The sequence below is a fragment of the Strix uralensis genome, chromosome 3 (assembly GCF_047716275.1).
Source record: "Strix uralensis isolate ZFMK-TIS-50842 chromosome 3, bStrUra1, whole genome shotgun sequence".
NCBI classification, from domain to species: domain Eukaryota; kingdom Metazoa; phylum Chordata; class Aves; order Strigiformes; family Strigidae; genus Strix; species Strix uralensis.
Window position 1 is genome coordinate 2,451,478 of NC_133974.1, and position 20,106 is coordinate 2,471,583.

General features: G+C 45.6%; 1 protein-coding gene across 4 annotated transcripts in view; it reads left to right on the plus strand.

Moving 5' to 3' along the window:
• Nucleotides 1–20,106, plus strand: part of EXTL3 (exostosin like glycosyltransferase 3) — a 134,591-nt gene that overhangs the window by 69,377 nt on the left and 45,108 nt on the right. For all 4 annotated transcript variants that reach the window (XM_074861324.1, XM_074861321.1, XM_074861322.1 and 1 more), the window contains one exon: nucleotides 1,368–1,462. The gene's annotated coding sequence lies outside the window, so the exon portion shown is untranslated. The remainder of the gene's footprint in view (nucleotides 1–1,367; nucleotides 1,463–20,106) is intronic.

Below are 20,106 nucleotides of genomic sequence, written 5' to 3' on the forward strand. Positions count from 1 at the left end.
CAGTTGTTTGCAGCAGAAGTGTGTCTGGGAGAGGATTTGAGCTAGGGAAAAAGCTGGATGAAAAATCATTGTGAGTTACTGGGCTTGCGGCTGAAACTGGTGGGTGGAACTCATGGTGTGTCATGAACAGGTCAGACTGGGTGGCTTGCAGTGCTCCGCTTTGACCTTGGCACTTACGGAACAACGTAGTTAATTATTTTATTTTCTTTTTTTGTGGGAAATGGTCACATGCGTACGACTTGAGAGCTATCAGTTGCCAGGTGGAAATGTTTTCTGTGAAGGGAGCCGAGAGCATCTGGCTTTGAGGTGGTGGAGCGCAGAGCTGGCGACCCACATCTCATCCCATTTAGCTACAAAGGATTTGAAATACCCCTTCTCCAGGTTGCCTGGCTTTGAGAGAGGTATCAGCAGGAGGGTTTGTAAAGCATGCTGATCATTTACCACCGCAGTTTTGCTGCTGTAGATTGTACTGCCTCTTACGAAGCAAAATATCCTCATCCCCAGCTTCAGGTAACGGGCCAGGGTTTGGTGGAGTGAGGGTAACTCAGCGAGTCAGTGGCGGGGCTGACAATCAAGAGCATCTCTCGTGTCCTTCTTCTGGACCTGGCTGTCCCTGGGAGTGTGCATGCTGCTCTTACAAGCCAAAGCATCATATTCAAGTAGGGGAGGCTCAGAGTTCATTTTCATGGTGTTCCTGCAATGGAGAGGGCTCAGGACTGGGAGTCCAGGTCATGCAAACTTTGCTTGGGGAATTTTGGCCAGTTTGCTTTTTATTACAGATGCCCTCCACTCTTTGTGAGTCTCTGCTGTGCTGAGAAATATGCAGGAGCTGAGGATGGGCCTCACTGCTCTAGGTATCACAGCTCCCAAGGAGGTATCCTTGGGCCTAATCCTGTTCTGGTCTCCTCAGCTAGTGTTCTCCAGCCTCTGATACTCCCCAGCAGCCCAGATTGCCAAGTCCATGGCAGCTTCTGGGCTTGACGTTGACTCTGTCATGAATCTCTCATCTGTTTGGAGATGGTCTGGAAGGAGTGTTAGACTGGATATCAGGAAGTATTTCTTTGCAGAAGGGGTCGTTGGGCGTTGGAATGGGCTGCCCAGGGCAGGGGGGGAGTCCCCATCCCTGGAGGGTTGAAGAGTTGGGTTGACCCAGTGCTGAGGGATCTGGTGGAGTTGGGAACGGTCAGTGTGAGGTTCATGGTTGGACTGGAGGAGCTTCAAGGGCTTTTCCAACCTAAATTGATTCTGTGATTGAGTGTTATTAGCCAGTGCACTAATAGGCAGCCTCTCTTGCATGGTACCTCTAGGCAATGGGTAATGTGTTTTTTAAGTACATGTGGTTTTGTTTCTGTTTTTATATTAAACAGGAGAAGAACCCTTGAGATAAAGGCTGGGAGAAAGAAGAAAAGTGGTGAAGGAGTCGATGTGTGACGCAGGACAGGTCTGAGCCAAGGTGCAGAAGGTAAAGCACAAATGAGCACTGTGGTGTCAGGCTGCTCCACGCCTGGCATTTGACTGCTTCTTTCCTTGCTGTATTTTCACACAGTCTATCAAAACATCTCTGCACTCCTCTAGCAGCCCTCTCCCTTCTCCCCATAGTCAAGTTAAAGTAACAGTGAGATGGGACAGTGTCACCCGTGGAGTCTTAATCAAGCCCTTTACATATTTTTTTTGGCCATCCACTCTTTTATTTAATCATCTATTATTTGCTGGAAGTTTTAGCCAAATTCAGCTGGCAGAACTGCAGGCGAAGAAGCGGCATTTCACAATATTCTGATTTCAGCATTTTAAATTCTGATTTTAAAAGCAGCGTTGAATGTCACTAATGGTCTGAGCTCGCTGGCTCAGTGTCTGGATGCCTTGGGATCCAAATCCCTGCCTACAGTTCAGTGGGGGAGTTGGGCTCTGAAACTGCGTGCGTGATCTGAAAATTTTTCTTCTTTAGCGTTATTCATTAGGCAGATTCTTGTCCCAAAATGCTTTGTAACCAAGGTAGGTTCACCATGTAAGGATTAGTCCATGGGTGCTGATGTTTAGGTGGGGGGGGGGGTGGGGTGGGGGGGTGGCTGACCGGGTACCGCAGACAGTCTCACTGCAGGGGTTGGAGATTGCTGCTAGCAGCACATTTCTCCTTCTCCAGTTTTCCTCTCACTCCTGTAATGAAGCTAGAGGATGAGATTTTGTGCCCTGTGCTGAGCTCCTTGAGGCAAACTCCAGAGTATTGTCAAAACTGCTGATAAATTTGGGCTTGAGTAAAGGTGTCAAGCGTGAAGCAAAGTGGCTGGAGCATGGAGTCACTTCTGCCTGCGGTGTTTTCTGGCAGAGGGACACAAGGGCACCAAGAGGCAGTTGCATCCTACACAAAGCTAGTCTGGCAGCCCCAGGTTTTGAGTGGAAGTATAGCACACGGATTGTTAACTAGGAGCCACCACAGTTATTCAAGTTGGGATTTGATTTGCCGGATTTAACTCCTGCTCTTAGGAAAACCTGGATGAAATGTAATGGCCCATGATACAACAAGAAGCACACTAGGTGCTCTCAAGGTCCCTTTTGGCCTTGAACTCTACTAATCTGTGAAAAAATCACAGCTGCATCTCTAATGACACATGACCAGTTCAAGCCCCTGTTTTGACTTGCTGTCAAAAGATTTCTCCAGGAGCGCTGTGTCCTTGTGTGTCATGTTTGGAGCACCTGCTCCATATATACTTGGGTTGAACCGCTTCCAGCAGACTGAGCAACTGTGCTGGTGATTTCCTCCAGGAAATCCAGCCATGCAGGATAGTGTTTAGCTTATGCGATCGTGGCAATCAAGCCATAATGCCACTCTTTTAACTTGCCTTTTTTTATATATATATATTTTTTTTTTTTTTTAACCTGTTAACTGTCTCCCCACCCCCAGCCACATATCTGCACATCTAGGGTTTTTTTTTCCTGCCTTGTTCAAGTGAAAGAGTAAATCCTTTTTGATTTATTCTAGAGCAGCCCTCGAGCTCAGCTCCTGTGAGAGCCTGCTGACTTTGAGTTCAAAAGATCTCACGTCTTTGAGGCCGGGCTATGGTCTTCCATCTTGCCTCAAAGTTAAACTGAAAGAGAAAATTCTTTTTTTTCTTAAAAAGAAAGAGAGAAAATAAGCGTGCTGTGTAAGGGAATTGGTCTTACCTGCAGCAGAAGAGAATGCCGTCGTGCAGAATTTCAGGTTAAAATCTGGTTGCTTAGTGAAGGCTTTATTTTCAAGCACCTAGCATGTTGTTTAGTAAGTGTTTTGTAGAGATAAATACTTCCTTTTAAAGCAGTGCTGTTGGCTGGCTGGGATCCAGCCTGTGATCCTACATTAAAGCATTTTTTTGGTGTTTAAACCTCTACATTACCTTGGTGGCTAGAAATGGTAGTTCTGATCCCTAATTTCCTGCAGATCTGCTGATAACAAGGTCTGGCTCAGGCCAAGTTTTATATGTGCTAACTCTCAAATTTGGTCGTTATGTCTGTGCTGAATTTCACCGCAGGCAAGAGTGTTGGTCACTGGTATAATTGCCTTGTTGCCTGGTTGATGCTTTCAGAAATAGTGCTAAAAGATAGGCCAAGGACACTGCAGTTCAACATTTAGGCTTAACATCTGCCTTAGCCTCTGCATTTTGTTTTCCTTGCTGCCTGACTCGAGGTGTCTGGAGGTGGAACTGAAACTGCTCGAACGTGGGCTCTAGCACACACACCGGATGAGAAAGGCTTGCCTTAAATGTGGATTTCTAATGTCATCCTGTGGAGCAATATTCAACGTGTCCAGCAGTTGTTGCACGTATCAAATGGCCACCTTGACATAACAGAGGGCTTGGGTGTGGTTGATACCTTAAAATGCCTGTTATGCTGGACACTGTAGTGATGAATGTGAAGTGTTAAGCCCTGTACCCAAAGATGAGCTGTGCACCTTAAGAGGAGGTGCAGACTGCTATCTGGCACATACATACATATATATATATATATATATGGGTATGTATTTATATGCATGTATAGAGCAAAATAAGTATGTAGGAGCTATTATATGCTAGCTGTCTTCCATAGGGCCCTGCTTAGGCCAAATTTATGCAGTTGTTGCTAAGCTGTGTCTTTAGAAAGGTTGAGGTAATAGATGGAAGACCTTTAATATACAGGGACCCTCCTTTTAAAAAACAGCTGTTTTGAGCAAGGTGACCTTGGCTCTGCTTCTAACTTGGGAAACCAGCAATGCAGTGGGAAGGAGACGCTGATCAGTGCGGTGAAGGCTTGGTCAGATGCCAGCAGAAGATAAAACACAGGTTGGGTTGGTGGAGTTTTAACTACAAGTGAGGTTGTCAGGCCTGCTGTGTAAACCTGTGGATGCTCTCCCAAACTTGTACGTATTGATACACACCTGGGAGGTGTATCTATTTTTTTTTTTTTTAAAAAGCTCCGATGCTGGTACGGCATACTGAGGAGAAAATCAGCTTTCTTACTTCCCTCCGAGCAGCACGATGATTTGCTGGCAGAGTAAGCGACAGCTCAGTTAGTCCTTACAGGCATGGTGAACGTCTCACATGATGTTTTGCAAGCCGTTCTCATCAAACTCTTCATTTTCAGAAACCCTTTCTTTCAGAGTTTTACAATCCGTGGAACATGTACATGAGAACATCTTGGTGTTTATACCCCCCTTTTGGAAAAAACACATCTAGAAAGCCAGCTGAAACTGCAGTCGTTTTCTGGCATGTCTGTGTACAGTAAATCCACACAGCTCAGGTTATGATACAAGGACAGGTAATTGACTCTTCTTTTGTTCTGTCACCAATTCTCCCGCTCTTTCTTCAGCAGAGAAAAACCACATATCGACCTTCTCCCACAAACCCGTGTTCTGAGCCAGCAATAAAGTAGGAAAATGTTTTTTCCCAAATCTAATTTGAGACATGATGACTGGACCATTCTTAAACAGCTTCCAACTTAACAATAAAGAAACTTCACAGAGTGCTTGGCAGGAGCCTCTGTACATAATTTAGATCATAATCAGATGCATTAACACGTTTTATATGGATCTCATGGGGGCCAAGAAGACAAGGTGTGCTGGGTAATTTCTTTCCAGATTTCCTTACCTGATTGTTTATTACTCTTGGGGACTTCATTTGTGGTCCAAATGTCACCAGCAGAATCCTGCTGCTTCATGTGCCTGCATTTAGAGTAGCTGGTAGCAAGGCTTCAAATAACCTAATTGGTGTGTTATCATCAGTCTTTCCATCTGTGTGTGTCAAAGGGAGGATGGAGAGTACGTGGGGAGGGAGAGAGGCGAGAGGAACAAAAGCAAGGACCCAATCCTGCAGATTGTTGAGCTTCCCCTGTGCCTGCAGCTCAGTGGGAGGGAAGGTGCTGAGAGTGCTTGACGAGTAGCATCTTTCCTGCTGAGTACAATCATGAGCTCAGCTTCCAGAGAACTGCACGGGGGAAGTGTTCCCTCCCCACCTTTTCATTTTAGCTGTTAAACATAAGCAGCTCTAATTTTATAAAGCTTCTGAAAGCTTTTCGGCACTCTGTACAAAGAAATGATCATATATCGTTCACATTGCTTCATTGTTTTGTCATGAATCCACCCATGCCAAAAGCATCCTTGTTGTGAAATCTCTCCTTTGACAGAAAATTCTGTTGCCGCTTTGATAAATGATGTTTTGGATTTCTTTCTGCTCTGCTGGTTTGTATTATCCGCTCAAAAAGTGGGAAGTGAAGTTCCCTGTCACTTCAATATCTTCTTTATACGTGCTGAAGTAATAACCCTTCCCGTGTGTTTCATGGGTATTTATTTGTTTTTAAAATGCTGTGAACTAGTGTAACATCAGGAGTCCCGATCCTGCCGCAGCCATGGGCGGGCGAGGCCAGGCTCTGCTCTGAGATGCACAGCTCGGGCTTGGAGCCTGGGCACCAGGGGATGCTCCTGGGCACTGGGACTCGCTTGCCCAGGGTGTAACCCCCCAGCCAGCCTTGGCTGGCTACCGTTGACCCACACAATACCCGGCCGCGGGCCAGAAGTCGGCACAACCAGGAACTGAACCCGCAAGGCAGGTCGGATGTGGCCACTGTGTTCGGGAAGGTGAGAAAGTTGAAGAGCATGAAAGTGGCTGAATTACACCAGCTGGACTCAGAGCCAGAGAACAGGCAGATGTACCAGCGCAGCCTCGGTGCTGTGGCAGCCCGTACCAACAACACAGAGCTCCTCCTTCCCCTTTTTCCAGTGATAATGATACTGAAAACCATCTGTGGCTGGAAAGTCGCAGTGTTTTACTGGCATGCAGCGAAGGAGTGCTGTGAAATGATACTTTGGATGCTGTGCATAACCTACAGGCAGACTGTACCAGCTAAAACCCCTGTGCTCAAACCAGGTTTGAGCACAGAAAGATCCTTTGGAGGCCAGAGGAGAAGCACTGTTTTGTGTTTGCCTCTTTCTCTTTACTTTTTCCCTTAATAGTTGTTTATCAACAACATTTTCCCAAGTGATGATGAAACTCAGCATCCCAGATTAGCTGCGATCGTAAAGTGACTTTTATAACGGAACATAATGATGATGAAGAAATGAGTATCCTTAAAAATCAGAGGTGATGGGGTTGTTGACTTTCTATTTCACATACCAAGTGAGTCTCTGTGTCTCACCCCTGTAACACCAGCGCATTGTGCTGTTGAAATGTTGACAGGGAGAAAGGAGAGGGTGAAGAGCTGAGTCACCTAGTGCTTCTCCCACAAACACCTGCCTTTCCCTGGGTTTTCCAGCTAAACGCTGAGAAATGGCATTACTTGCAGGATATCCTGCCCCAAAGTATAAACGTTATGGTTGTTGGGCTCTCCTGAACAAACCCTTTCCCCTCCATCTCCTGCTGATTTTGAAGCACAAGAGCATCAGAGCAAGCTGATACAGGCTCTGAAGGGTTTGTGCAAGCAGGGCAGGGAGGCGTACACAAGAGGGAGAAAATATCCCCAGTCCCTTTGCTATTTATAGTCAGTTCACAAGCAGTTTCCTTGCTTCCAGTGCCCAAATTACCAGCTGTGACTGATGTATTCTCCTTAGGTCAGCGGCACGTACAGCGGCCAACTTGTCTTGACAAGCTCGGGGGGTTATCGGTTCGGCTGACGGAGTTAGCACAGCGGCATGCTGAGCAGCACTGCTCTGCTCGCTCTGTGGTTTGGCTGGGGCACGGACACGTTTGCTTGCTTGGGGCTGTGGAAGGGGGTCTGAGCTTGCCACGGTGGTGAAGGAAAAGGAGTTTTGTTTCTTATTTGCTTAAGATCTGCTTGGGCCGGACTTCAGAATTAGTGGTGTTCAGCCTGTCTTTGTACCAAAACACTGCGACTGTTCAAACAATTGCTCAGCTGAAATTATTGCATTATTTCTTGCTAAAGCATTATTTGATTTGGCTTGCTGTTTTGTCAAGCCTGGGAAGATAATAGCTTGCTTTAGCCTCTCGTCTCCACATAGCATGAAAGAAGCTGCTGTCTGGAGGGGATGCACTGCTGCTGTCTGTGAGTTAGAGACGCCGTGGTTTATCTGCATGGTGTAGGACCTATACAGCCTTCACCTGCCTTCTCCTTTATCCTGCACCTATTGCTTAGGTGGGTAAGAATTTTGTTTGCTGAAGACCTGCCAGGTGCTGGTCTCTTCCTGCTAGATCACAGCTGCTGTTTTCTCTTAGTGCATAACTTGGGTAGCCCATTACAGCTCAGGCCTCATATCTAGAATTAAAAAAAAAAAAAGGTGGTAAAACGCTTCCAGTGATCTTATCCATGTGCCTATATGCTGAAATGCAAGAGGGAAAAGTCTTGCTTTTCTGCTGTGTGGTTTTCTTGCGTGGCCTGGCAGTTCCTTCTCACGTATGGGGAGAAGAGCAGAACTGCTGCTGAATGGGGAAACTGAGGAATTGAGGTTTTCTTGTGCCTAATTTCAGCTGAATATACTCTGCTATTTGGGGAATGCATTAAGTGTCACAAGGAAGGGTGTAGACATAGATAAGGCAAAATGGGAAAGATAGAACACAAACTCTTCTGATGGTTAGAAATGGGAAGTGCTTTCCCCCCCGACCCCCGCATCAGGCCGTAGGATGCTGCCTGATGTGTATGTGTGTGGTTGCCCTCCACTGGTTGATATTAGAATGACCTCCCTGTATCAGAGACTTCTTTTAGCCAAATCAGTGTGTTTCTTCAGATTGACTTTGAAGAGTCAGGAGCGTTTTAAGTGCCGGGATGAGTTGTTGAGAACTGCTCAGTGTGACTACTCGCTCTTCATCTGCAAAGCCACCCTGGGCAAGAAGCAACGTCTGAACTGGTGAAGCAGGAGGAGTTGTCCAGTGCCAAGGGATTTGCAAAAGCAGATTCTGTCACTAAACATGGCCAAGGTTTGCAGAGGTGTACAGGTGCTCGCAGCAGGGTAGCCAGGGCTTGGAGAGGCTCCAAAACATGTGTTGCTGCAAGACATGGCTCTAAGAAATCTGTCATCAAGGCCTGGTGACCCCATGGGGCACGTCACTCCTCAAAATAGGCTGCACACCTCTTGCCTCCTGGTCTGTTCAGGGGAGTAGGCTTGAGTTACGCATCAGGCTGAGAATTATGCGACAGTTTTAATTACCAAACTGTTTGCTGACCTTCAGTTTTATGAAAATAATCTAAAAGTGAGTTTATCAGCACTTACATGGCTGTTATAGTGGAGAAGCAGAGGCTTAGAGGATTTAAGGGAACTGCATCCAGGACTTGTGATTTCCACTCGGGTGTGTTATACCATGTCCTTGAAGGTTGCTGATATTCACTAAGTCAGATAATCCTGGTCAGCAAAACCAGTGACTTCTGGTTTTGGTTTTTTTTTTTCCTTCTGGATCAGGACCAGCAAAGTCGGGAAGATAGCTGTGTGCCTTAAAAGACCATATTAAGGCTGAAAACTTGTCTCTGCACTTGAAACCATTTCAAAATGTGTATACTAGGAACTATAGGTCTTTGTCTTCTATGGATTTTGGCAAGACAGCTGCTAGAGGAGGCTTGAAAGGAAAACAAACCTTAGAGGAGCTTTCGAGTTTGGTGAAACTCGATAGTTACACTTCCCAGTAACAACAGAAGACATTTCTAAAAAAGAAAAAATCCCAAACCTGGTGACACCTAGAATTTAAAGACAGCATCTAATCCATTCTTTTTTCCTCCCAGTAAAGCAACCAGATGGGCTCCTGTCTGGGATGTGCACGCCTTGTGTATCTCTCTGCGTGTTGGCTACATGAAAGGATTTGAGGAAATGGTTATGTAGCGGTTGAGCAAAGAGATGGGAACAGAGGAATCCTTAAAAGGATGTCTCTTAAAATGTCTTTTAATATCAGCCCAACCCATTTAATTTCACAGTGTTGCTCTCATGAATGTTTTATCACCTCCTACAGGTATTAAGGCTTATGACACCACTAAAGCACCTCAGATTTTAATGTGAAAGTAGTACATGTGTCTTAATTGAACTGATGTATTCCTCTGTCAAGATGTAAATGTTAGAGAGAAGGAAACACAGTATGCTGGGAGAACTTACAAAGAGTTACTTTTATTACATGTTACAGCTTTATCTGGTTCAGATAGCTCTAGGAAAACCTTCCACCTTCTCTTTGGCATTTCTTTGAATCATACAACAAATCAGGTTAAAAGGGACCTCTGCAGGTCTCTAATCCAATGTCCTGCTTGGAGTAAAGCTAAGGGCAAATGTCGATGAGGTCACTCAAGGCTTTGACCAGTTGAGTTTGACTGTTGCTGGGGTGGAGGGTCTACCACCTCTCTGGGCTCCTATTCCAGTCATTTGGTTTCCCCCTGTATATCCAGTCGTAGGAGACCACATCAAAAACCTTGCTGATGTCAGGGTAATCAATGTCAACTGCTGTCCGCTCATCTACCAAGCTAGGTGTTTGGTTGCCGAAGACAACCAGAGTGGTGAGGTACATGTTGCCCACAATACATCTGGTCTGTTCCCAATGACGTTCTTGTCCTTCATGGCCACGGAAATGGCTTCCAGGAGGGTCCGCTCCATCCATCCTTGCCCGCAGACTTCTGCCAGCAGCAAGGTGCTGTGCAGGCAGCTGGGCAGGGTAAGTGCAGCCTTTCCAGTTGCGTTGTCCTCTTTATTCCTATCTCTGAGGTACAAATACTCGCAAGAGCGAGTTTGTGTTGTCAAAGTTTGATGCTTGGAAACTTACTGCAGATAACCTTGGCTTTGTCTTGACTTGGCTGCTCGCAGGCTTTCATTGCTTTAGCTAATAAAGCCTTTACAATTGCTTAGAGACACTTAAAGTTGTTAGTGTTTAAATAAAGGGATTAATTTCAGGCACCCTGCTGCTAAACTTGTATGTTTGAATTTTGAAAAAGTGTGTTTTCCCTGTGAGGTGTGAACAGGCTCTGAAAACCAGTTAACTTCTATCAGCTAAATGGACTGTAACTCCTTGTGAGGAGCCGCTGAACTCTTCAGCATCGATTTACACTTGCCAGGCAATGGAAACAATTATGTTGGCTCCATGAAGAATAAATAGAGAGGGGTCTTGCAACATGAATATAGGAAGGTGCGTCAGGAACACCTGCCCTTTAAACCTACTCCTGCTGTTGATTTTATTGATGATTGAGTCAGTATTTTAACATTTCCATGCCTTGGTTTCCCTGCCTATAAATTACTTGCATCTTCCTTTTGGGTTATTGAGGACTGCTCGGCTATCATGTATAAAATGCTGTCAAGGTAGGGTGCCAAGTGAATACAAACTATTTTATTTTTAGTGCCTTTTGAAATCTTGGACTTTTTGTTCTCCCTTTTTATCTGTCTCTTTCTTTTTAATCACACAAAATGGAAATAAACTCAATCACAGCTGTTGCTGGAGAAGAATCATTAGGCCCATCCAGCTGGCTCTCTTGGGGCCAGCGCGGGATTGTTCCCTACGCTGCATTTCAAAAGTATTTTATCTCCTTTAGTCTTGCGTGTGTGCGGAGTGATGAGCGTCTTTCACTTCTGTCAGCTCTCTTCATTGATCCAAATGGGAAGGGCTATTTTTAGGTGGCTCTAAGTAAACGGACATCAGGCACTGCAGAAAGGGAACTGGGTTATTTTTGGAAACCTATCAGCAGCCGTTCTGGCAGGTCCTGCTGCAAGTTTTGTCGTCGGTTGGACTGTCTCAGGTTGTGGTATCAGTTCCCAAGGTTGTGAACCTGGTTTCTCGGGTGTGATTTGCCATCTGAATCTGGAATTAGCAGCTGCTGGAGTTTGTCTTGACAGCATCAGTTTGTGGGAGTTGATATCCCCCTAAACCAGCCTGGCTTGGAGGCATGCAGGGTGGTGATTGAGCTGGAGATTTTGGGGCGGAAGATGAGGTCAGCTTAGGGGCAACATATGAAATACACCTCGAGTGGAAACAAGCCCATGGAGACGACCCCACGGTTTCAGCCCTGGATGAATGTGCCGAAGACTTGGCGTCTGTTAGTGGCCGCGCAGCAGGTTTTGGTGTGCTTTTGGGCAGTTCGTTTGGGTTTATTCTGCTTCAGTGGATTGCAGAAGGATGAAATTTTCTTGGTTTTGCTTAGTGGTTTTTTTTTTTTTAATAAGCTTTTTCGGACAACTGCCTCTCACTGAATTTGTTTGTGGAGCTTGCCGATGCTGCACGGAGCCATTAGGCACTCCAGTTACTTGGCTGTGAATGTGTGAGTTGGAGTCCGTGGGGGCAGTGACTAAACCTACACCATTGCTGGTTGGAGAGCTTGAAAAGCCCAAGCAGAAAACATTGTGTATGTGATTTAGTTGCACATTATCTTCTCTCTCTCAGCAAAGACCCAAGTCTAATTTCAAAGGTCAGAACATGCTCTCACCTGGGTGTTCCGGGCCTTTTATAGAGCAGTTGAAGGCCATTACCTAAAATTAGCTGGCTGCTTGGGGAAAGCTGATATTAGCTTCATCTTAGGACTCTTTTCAAAGCTCTTGATGATCATTTACTTGATGGGATCCTATTGAAGTTCATGGGTACAAGGTAGAAAATTAAAGACAAATAGCACCCAATACTGCTTCTTGGCTGAGAAGAAAAATTGGGTGGGCACAATTCCTCTTCTTTGGCACAATTCTTCTTCTAGGGTGGTTTTTGATGGTGGTTTATTTTAGTTTTCTGCAAGGATCTCTAGTGAAGCTTGCTTGGGTAGGCCACTGGACTGCCTTTAGAGTCGGACTTATTTTTATTTTTCTCAAACTTCCTGATGAACCAGACATGGTGGGGAGCACTGGGAGGGGAACACGTGATTCTGAAGCAGGCTTAAATTGTAAAGCACAGACAGATCTGCTAAGCAACAGCATTGACACGTTTAAATAAATCTGCTGTTGAGTAATATAGAGTGACATATTGAGAGCAATTAAAAAAAAAAAGAAACTTGGTACAAATTTGGGAAATGACTGGAACGGAAACAGAATGTAGATGTTAAAGAGGACATTGGATAAAAGGGAGTGAGGTCCATTCCACCAAAGGACCATACTGGAGAACCAGGATGTCCATCAGGAAGGGTGATTCAATAGCAGAAGTACAAATTTATGCTGAAATTGTCTCTTGGCAGTAGGATCCTTGTATTTCTACTTCTCTGCCAACACTGATGGTCACAAGGATTGGAAAAATTAACACTGCCTGGCTCAGTGAGGAGCACGTGGTGGGACGTCAGAGAGCTTAGAGAAGGTAAGGTGGCAGGTCTTGTTGCTGTGGTTTTTTTACTGTTGTTCCTCTGGGTCTGTAGTAAGTTGGGTGACAGTCCTGTTGTACCCATCACTGTTGAGGTATGTAACGCTGTAGAAGAGGGCACAGACTGAATTAGGAGGGTTTGTATTTGAAGCAGGTGAAAGGAAATCACTCATGGAGCTCAGCTGTGGAACTCACTGCTGCAAGAAGCTGTGAAACCAAATGTGGTTTTCATTTTCTTTTTTCTTTTTTTTTAACAGTTCAGACTTTGTACATGATTGATTGCTTAAAAAAAGTATATTGGTGGGCACCTTCTCTTCTAGGGCTCATGCAACTCCTATTTGCTAGTGGTATGGGGAAAATTGTTCCGAATAAGCTGTTCTGTGCGTAAGATTTATGAGTATTTTGCACAAAAGCAGCTGGAAATGAGCACTCAGGAGTGAGGGATTGAAGTGGATGGATCATTGGTTTGATCTAATATAGCCATCCTTGTGGTTTTTTATTATTTTTATTGGATTCTATACAGTGGTCAAATTGAGTTGTGAATTTTGTGGCTATCTTAATGACTTTGTTCCAAGCCGATGCCTTCACGTCTGTCTGCATGGCACGTTCACGGTGGAGTTGGTGGCTGTGTCGCTGAGCCCTTTAAAGCGCGTGTTCACCGGCAGCTTTCCCAGGCTCTGGGAACATCTCCCCTTTTCTTGGCTGGGCATCGGGTATTTACTCTGGACACGAGCAGTTTTTGTCCAGTGGATGGCAATAGTTAACTCATGCACTAGCCAACCTATTATGCTGTTAAGCATAAAAAGAAGATAGCTGTGCTGTCCCCTGCAATATTTTTGTGCAATGTGAGCCATTTATGGTTCAAGCCACTGAGATAAGAGTGAGATGGCACAGCATGACTGATGCTAGGCCTCACTCTTCTGCCCACAGTAACTGATATAAATGGCCAGAAGAGATGTTTGTGGCTTCCTTGTCCATTAGGACCTCTCGGCATCTATTCTGCAAATGGTCCCTGAAGCTGGCATGAGTTGGAAATGGTCTGATCTTTGGGATGATGGCTGGGAGACAGCAGCTTGTGTTGGAAGAGATTGCTTCATCTGCATGAGCATTGTGCTGGCATTGTGTCCCACTGCCCGTTTCTGAGCTGCTCCGAGGACATTTGGCCCCACTTACCCAGCAAAAATAGCTGTTGTGTGTTGGAGATTTCTGCCTGGAGTATTTTTAAGCCTGGTGTGTCCTTGCCAAAGTAGCTTCAGCCTTCCCAAATGTACCCCCTCTGCTAACATTTGGATTCTCTTCACCTTCTGTTGTGAACGGGCAGGTGGGACTGCGCATGGTGAGGATTACTTGGGCAATCTCCGAAGTGCAGAGCGCATCCACAATATCCGTGGCACACAGTTTCTCTGGGCCGTGAAAGCACGGTAACAACATTAACTGTTCAAAGCCCTGCACATCCTGCTGTCAATCCAGGGAAACTGTTAAGCTATTAACTTCGCAAAAACTTGGCTGGTTTAAGCTGCTCAGTGCTAGCACCAGTATCACCACTCATTGCAGTGGATGAATAGCTAGAGCGTTTGGATTATATGATTACATGAGACAGATTGTCTCAAAGCCACAAGGTATTTAGCTGGCCTGTGTGTTTGATACCAGTTAATAAGGATTTCTTTAAAAAGACGCTATTTCTTAGCATTAGGCGTTCTTTAATGTTGTCAGAGTGTTCTAATAAAATGGGACTTTGGCATCTGGTCTTATCTGTTAGTCTTCCAATAACTGTTGAATCCATCAGCTGCATTCACTCAGATTGGAGGGATAGAGCTCACCAAAGCATTAACTCCCTATAAATGTCCTGGAAATAGGAAACCGAGGCTGTTTATGGGGTACTGGTGAACCCCATGGAAGATCGAAGGCATCAAACAGTCAGTATTGAGGCTTCATTTGTGCTGGTGTTCCCAGAAGCACTTGTTGGGGCTACATTGAGACGACAGATGATATTTTTCTCTAAGTACAGTGCTGAGCATCGCAGAGGCTGTTAAAAGTGCCTGACTAAATTAATAATCATTCCAGCTGTTTCTCCAGCTAGCTAACGGGGCACCATTAGGTTCAGGAGAGCAGCTGGGAAGTGGCTTCAGACCGGGCTGTGTGCTTGACAGGTTTTTGGTTTCAAAGGCAGAGGATTTAGAGGAAAAAAAAACCACCCAACAACCAACTCACACAAGGAGTCATGCTTTGGTGCCTCGGCCTGGAAAGCAGCGCTGAAGCTAAAAGCTCTATTAGTGGGTTTCAATTTACTCGGGCTGAATCCTTCCCTGAGGAATGCTCATGTTCTGTGGAATTACAGGGTTCGGTGTGATAATGTTTTTCTCCTTTATTGCTCCCTTTTGCACTTCCTCGGTGTGAGCAGGCAAAGCAGCAAAGCTCTCGCAGAGACTGGAGAGGCGTGAGAGCACTCAAGGGTTTGCATGGGAGTGCAGCTCTGTTAGACCAGGAGTTGTGTGGGCACAGCAAGATGCGGTCTAAGGAGGCTTCAGAAATAATAAATATCAACAGAGGAAACCAGTGCTGGGTGTCTGCCCTCAAACTGCTGGTCGCTGGGTGACTTGCTGCAAGGAAGGAGGGTGGAGATGGGTCACAGGGAAGCATGAAGGAGGACATGGATGAACTAAGCTGATGGGCTGACAGCGCTCATCTGTGGAGGGTGCAGAAGACACAGTGAGATGCTGGGGTTGTGGGAGAGGGAGAACAGGAGAGACCCAAAGGGGGGAAAGTGGGATTTGGGCAGCAGAGGAAAGGTGGTGAGAGAGGGGCAGAGAAAATGATCTCAGCAGCTGCATTTTGCGCGGCTACTCCTGTATCCTGCAGCTGTTCATTAGAAATTCTGTTTATGCCACAGGGAGTTTTGGAGTCTCTGAAGCTGACACAGTTTTAATAGACAAAGACATTTTGAGTGCAGCACATCTGCTCCGGGATGCTAAGGAACAGGCTCCGTGCAGCAATGCCATTGGTTGAAGCATTACATCGTGCTTTTTTTATTTTAAGACCTTCTCTCTTTTATCCTAAAAAGTAATTTTTGAGGTCAGAAGAAGTGCTGTGTTTGCTCCTTAAGTTTGCAGCCCTTAAACAGTCCTGCTGTACTCTTCCTAATATCCCTGAGTTCCCAGCCCTGAGAGTTAGTAGAATCACCTTTTACTTTGAAGGATCCTAAGGCATTTCACAAAAGTGCCCATCATGGAGGTGTGAAGCAATGGTTCAGTAAGGGATGTGCTGCGTAACACGAGAGTGCAAAAAAAATGTCATCGTGAGTATGGGATCTGACTTGTGCTTCCCAGGGTATGGAGGGTTGCTGATGCCTCCCGAGCCCCAGGTGTGAGCTGGGAACTGGAAGTGTCCAAGTAATATTAAATAATATGTGAATTATGTATATGACAAGAATTTCATAAAACTAGGGAGTTCGGCTGTTAACGGTTTTGGTGGGTTTTTCTCCTGTTAAGTTTCAGATCTTAAGAAACACTAGAAGGGAACCAGCAGGCTTGGGCTGCATCTTGCCCAGGCTGCAGCGGTGAAGTTGTGTTGGGACCCTCAGCATGGGCACAAGCTTGGGGCTGGAGGGAGCAGAGGCCTCCTTTGCTTCTCTGATGAGCTAATATAACACTGCATTAGTAAAAATTTGGTGAGTGGATATATTAAACTGATCAATTTATTTCTGGGCAGATTCAATCTAACCCTTAGCTTAACTTTTATAGCCTGTGCCTTTCCAAAACCCATCTAATCTTGCTCAGTGATTGAATCTACCTTGTGCAGGTGAAAAGATAATTCCTTCCTGCACCTCCAGCTTTGGCCAAGTTTCTTTTGGTTCCTCTTTCCCTGACCTCTCTCTTAGGCCTTCATTAAACAGGACAGCGTAACTTTGCCCTTCCTAACTGGTCTGTTATTACTACATCTGTCTCCCCATGTTTTCTGTGTTTTTGTACCTACCTGTTATGATAGGAGCAGTCTCTGTGCCAGACACACAAGCTGAGTAGAGTTTGCTGTTTCCCATCCTGCCTTTTCCAGGGACTGGGTGGTATTAGTCTTCACTAGCCATGCAGCTTGAGACTAGGTTGTTTATGTTTCTTTATGATATCTTGCAAGTGAAGCTCTGGGCACCAGTGACAAAGCAGCACACAGCGTGTGTCAAATTATCCAGCATTTCAAATCCGAGCAATGACTTCACTTTGTAGAAATTTAATTATTATGCATTCTGCTAGTGCTTATCTTCTATCATACACTCTTCTGCAGGTTAATAACTTCATTAAGCACACCCACAAGCTTCAGGCACTGCGTTTCGTTCTCTCTGTGTATTTTGAAGTGACATATTTGGCTGCTTTCACATCTGCACATCCTAACCTGTACAGTGCAAGTGTCCTGCACAGACTTTCATTAGCTGGACTGCAAACATTTGATTTGTTAGGCCAGCTTAAGTCACCTGGTCAAGTTCCTCTTTGCTTTGCATGACTATGGTAATTAGCTTTTATTTCTTTATTTCAGCCATCATAACGTTGCTTTAGCTGGCAGAGATCTTACCTGAAAGGTCTGTACCAGTGGTGTCTCTTGGTTTCGGGTGGGGACTTTGGCGCAGTGCTTACGCCAACAGCATTTTTACAAGGATGCTACACGCTGTATCGCTTTCTGCCAGCACGTAGGAACCTTGTACAGGAGGGAGATCTGTAGATACACTTCATGGTGCTCTCTGAGTCTTTTAAGGATAGGCCATGCCCTGGGGAGCTCACAGGTTAAACAGATGGGGAGAGGAATGGCCAGACAGGCGTGTTCACTGTGGCTCAGTTCACCACTGAGCCGGGGCTTTAGAAAAGGCTTGCCAAGGTGCAGTGCTGGGTTGATGAGTGAAAGGAGCTCCTGGGGGGTCCAAGAAAGAAACAGGAGGTAAACACTGTGTGTTACAACCCTGAAGGACCAGTAAAGCTGTGGGCATTTGTGTGATGGGGGAAGAAGAAGCAGGACAGTCGTCGACTTTCTAAGAAGCTTAGAAAAAGGAGAGACTGTCCTTAGATTTATTTTTTTCCCATGGCTGACCTTAAGCTTAACCATCCTTCTTTACCAAGACAGGGACAGGACAGCCTGCTCTCCACTCCATCCTAGTCTGGGCTTGATTTTTGTTGGAGGTGTGTTTTCTCCAAAGCAGTTATTGTGATTCCATCTCTCTGTGCAGAGTGCTTTTCCACTCTGGTATGTGGCCAAATCTACACGAGTCTTCACATTCCAAAGCCTGCCTGTGCACAAGCACTACTAGCTACTGGTATAACAGCAGTGGTGGGGTTAGGACAGCTTTTACACAAGCCTAGCAGAGGTGGTGACATGATGGTGTGTGGGACGGTGACATCTTTCTCCTAAAACTTCTTCAGATGGTGAAGATGCAGATTAGTTGAGCCACTGGGTTCCTGCTGTGTTGCATGCCTGTGAGTGCAGCAGAAAAGCATTTAATGTCCATCACCTAATTGGGACTCAGGTGCCTGGTAATAAGAGGGGTTTTTACCCATAGGACCCCATTTGAAACTAGTCCAAATTAATAGAGTCCTGGCAATAGTTGTGTTTGTGCATCCGAATTTCTAGCTTGCGTTGTAATGAACTGTGTTGGAAAAGAACCCACCTGCTATATCAATATGGGTGATTACGGCACGTCAGGTAATTTAGTTATTTGGCATGATCGATCGGGCTGTCTGAAACAGAGCGGCCTCCACTTACGTAGTGATGAAGTGTTCTCCAAAAAGTGCAGAAGGCCGTCAGCTTGCTAATGAGGCTGCGTGCAGCTGCCCGCCCCGCGCATCAAAGGCTTTTCTGAGAGGAGAGGAAAAGCTGGTGTTAGACACACAGCAGCACAGATACAAATGGGAAGACAGGGAGCGAGTGAAAGAGCGATGCCAGGGAGGGAAGGTACATTTGGAGTTGGTTAGCCTGGTTGATTTGGCCGCGTAGCACTGATGAATTTAATGTCACTGCACCTTGCTTGCATGTAGCAGTCGGGGTTTTCTGGTTTCTATAGGTTTTCTGTGGATGTAAACTTCCCAATGTGCCTGGTCATGCAGACTGACTGCTGACCTGCCCCCTTGCCTGCTGAAGTCTGTGAGAAGCCACCCATATGATTCTGTGTTTGTTAGAGGCCCCTCGGTGAAGATGCTCCATCTCCAGAACTGGCTTCTTTCCTGCGTGTGGGAAATGGTGCAGACTTTCCAGAAGACTCATAGAGACAGGTTATTTTCCATAGTGACCCACCCTGCTAAGTGAGATGCTGTTAAACATTGTGTGTGTTTCTGTGCTCTTTGGGCAATATTTCCTTTTTTCTTTTAACTTATCCAAGACAAAGAAAATTTTAAATTTATGCTTAAGTACGACCTGAAGCATCTATTAGAAAGCAGGAGCCTGAATTCTGCCATGTTTATTTGCTGCTGAAGAAGTGGTGACAATGGCAATTTAGGGATGTGCGAGAGGTTTGTATTTTTGCCTTGGGGAATATAATGTGCCTGAGCTATCTAGGGCTGAAAACCACAAAGAATACCAAAGGACTTGAGCTGTCTCACTAAGTCAGTGTTCGGAAAGCCAGCCCTCTCCTCCTGTCTGGAGTTGACCTCTGCCTGCTTCTCTCACACGATGCGAAACGCCTGGCTCTTCACTGTGGTTTTACTTCAAGACAGTTCTTCATTAATTGCTTCAAGGCAAAAGCAAAAAGAGCCTTTCCCTCCTCCCACACCTAATCTATCCCATTTAGCAGCGAGCAGATCGGCCACGCACCTACTCCTCGAGTAGCTTGTGCCACTGCGCACAACGGAGTGAAGTACCTGCTTCCTGCGTCCCAAAAAAATCTTCAGCGCTTCGTAAATGGGAACACAGTGAGCAGCACAACATCAGCTTTCTTGTAAAGCTCTGCCCTGCGGTCCCTTGCTCTGCGATTTGGGGGGGGGGGGGGGGGGGGGGGATTGCATGGAGGGTGCTCTGCCGTTCGGTACCGCAGAATATAAAAAGATTTGCTCATAAGCTGGCTATTTCTTTGTGCGGAGAAGTGCTTGTGTGCAGCCTGGAAGAATAAATAAAACGATATGGCTTGTTTATTACCAGAAAACAACACTAAATAATAAATTTAAGAACTAAAAGCTCAATATGTAAAGTAGATTTTGCGATGCATTATGCAAAAAGCAAGAAGGCACTGGAGAAGGAAACTGCTGGAAAAAGGCAGGGTAGGAAGATGGACGATCTTGTGGACAGGACAATTAGATGTGAAGTGAATCCCAAGCTGGTGCAGCTTCTAGGGTGAACTCAAGGCAAGTTGTTTCTCCGTACCTCCATTACCTGCTCTCTGAGAACTGGATGAGGTTTTACTATCTTAAGGATTTAATCAAAATAAATGAATGTTCACGAACCACTCTGTTAACCTCAG